General features: G+C 38.9%; 1 pseudogene; it reads left to right on the top strand.

Moving 5' to 3' along the window:
• Positions 1 to 207, top strand: LOC147372442 (serine palmitoyltransferase small subunit A pseudogene; annotated as a pseudogene).
• Positions 208 to 2676: the final 2469 nt, after the last annotated feature.

Genomic DNA, 2676 nt, shown 5'->3' with positions numbered 1-2676 from the left:
ATGCCAGAGGCACAGGCCTGGAAGCAAATGTCCTGGTTCTACTACCAGTAGCTGCTGGTCACAGCTCTCTACATGCTGGAGCCCTGGGAGCGGACTGTGTTCAATTCCATGCTGGTTCCCATTGTGGGGATGGCACTGCATACAGGATATGTAGTCATGCCTCAGCAAATCACAGCGATGCTGCACTGCTTAAAAACTGTTCAGTGACCAGGATGTAACCGAAATCAAAAGGTTCCTTAGGGAAGAGGCACCATCTGAAGTTGGAATGAGACTTCATCAGATGTCATAAGAAACTCTACTAGATGTAGCTAATCCTATGAATATAAAGACCAAAATTCATGAGTAGAACAAGAAAACAATTCTTACTTATGCATTGTGTCTTTTATTTTTAAAGCAAGCTCTTGTAGCTTTTGTCTATTTTAATATTGTAGTCATTTGTACTTTGATATCAGTATTTTCTTAACCTTTGTGACTGTTTCAGTATTACTCAGTGAAAGCTTTTCTTAATGTAACTTTGATTACATTTTAATTACCTTCTATTTCTAATACCGAAGTCATTAGTTGGGCTTCATCATTCTTGCTATGATGTGGCATATACATCTGCCTGGAGATATTTCTACTCTTGACCAAATTTTTGTAAGAAAAAATTCAAGATTTTGGGTAGGGGGCTGAGGAGGGAGAATATTTAATTGAGAACTATTTACAAAACATTTTTTTGTAAGTTTGAACTCAGGAGTACATTTTAGCTATCTGCACTCTACTTGTATCACCATTTGCTTTAAAACTATTAAAGTGTTTCTTAACAATGGAAAAAGAAAGATCTTGCTAAAGTTAAAATAAGGAACATTTCACCTTTTAAATATTTAATTCTGTGTGGACTCACTTCCAAAAAACTTTGGTGATGGTTCTTACAACAAATGGCGGTTAAGAAGCATTATTATAAAGTGCTTATATACTGTAGTTTTTAATAGAAGGTAAATCAGTTTCATCTCAGGGCCATTAGTAACAATGTACTTCCTTAAATTTAGATTCATGATTGTAATGGGTGCTACAAATGACCTGGTCTTAATGACACAGATCATCACAATGGTGTGATCACTTACCTAGAGCCAGACATCCTGGAATGCGAAGTCAAGTGGGCCGTAGGAAGCATTACTATGAACAAAACTTGTGGAGGTGATGGAATTCCAGATGAGCTATTTCAAATCCTAAAATATGATGCTGTGAAAGTGCTGCACTCAATATGTCAGCAAATTGGAAAACTCAGCAGTGGCCACGGGACTGGAAAGGGTCTGTTTTCATTCCAATCCCAAAGAAAAGCAATGCCAAAGAATGTTAGCAAAGTTATGCTCAAAATTCTTCAAGTTAGGCTTCAGGAGTATGTGAACCAAGAACTTCCAGATGTACAAGCTGGATTTAGAAAAGGCAGAGGAACCAGAGATCAAATTGCCCACATTCTTTGGATCATAGCAAAAGCAAGGAAATTCCAGGGGAAAAAAAAAAATTATTCTTGTTTCATTGACCATGCTAAAGCTTTTGACTGTGTGGATCACAACAAACTGTGGAAAATTCTTAAAGAAATGGAAATACCAAACCACCTTATCTTTCTCCTGAGAAACATGTTCACAGGTCAAGAAGCAACAGTTAGAGTTGGACATGGAACAATGGACTAGTTCAAAATTGGGAAAAGAGTACCTCAAGGCTGTATATTGTCACCCTGCTTATTTAACTTTTATGCAGAGTACATCATGAGAAATGCCAAGCTGGATAAATCACAAGCTAGAATCAAGATTGCCAGGAGAAATATGAACAACCTCAGATATGCAGATGATATCACTCTAATGGCAGTAAGTGAAGAGGAACTAAAAGCTTCTTGATGAGGGTGAAAGAGGAGAGTTAAAAAGCTGGTTTGAAAGTCAACATTCAAAAACCTAAGATCATGGCATCCGGTCCCATCACTTCATGGCAAATAGAAGAGGAAAAAGTGGAAGCAGTGACAGATTTTATTTTCTTGGGCTCCAAAATCACTGCAGACAGTGACTGCAACCATGAAATGAAAGGATCCTTACTCCTTGGAAGGAAAGCTATGACAAAGACCTAGACAGCATATTAAAAAAACAGAGATATCACTTTGCTGACAAAGGTGCCTATAGTTAAGTTATGGTTTTTCCAGTAATCATGTATGGATGTGAGAGTTGGATCATAGAGAAAGCTGAGCACCAAGACTTGATGCTTTTGAATTGTGGTGCTAGAGAAGACTCTCGAGAGTTCCTTGGACTACAAGGAGATCAAACCGGTCAATCCTAAAGGAAATCAACCCTGGATACTCACTGGAAGGACTGATGCTTAAGCTGAAGCTCCAGTGCTTTGGCCACCTGACAGAAGCTCCAACTCATTGCGAAAGACTCTGATGCCGGCAAAGATTGAAGGTAAAAGCAGAAGGGGGCAGCAAAGGGTGAGATGATTAGATAGCATCACTGACCCAAAGGACAAGAACTTGAGCAAACTCAGGTAGATAGTGAAGAACAGGGAAGCCTGGTGTGCTTCAGTTCATGGGATTTCAAAGGGTCAGACATGACTGAGTGACTGAACAACAACTTCCTTAAATTTAGTTCTGTGGTGGTAATGGGTGCTGCAACTGCGATTGTATATTGCAATATGATGAGGTGAATTGTT

This window comes from Bos grunniens, chromosome 5 (genome assembly GCF_055505025.1).
Source record: "Bos grunniens cultivar Pamir isolate PY7600 chromosome 5, Bosgru_T2T1.0, whole genome shotgun sequence".
In the NCBI taxonomy this organism is placed as follows: Eukaryota; Metazoa; Chordata; class Mammalia; order Artiodactyla; family Bovidae; genus Bos; species Bos grunniens.
This window is presented reverse-complemented; position numbering and strand designations above follow the sequence as displayed.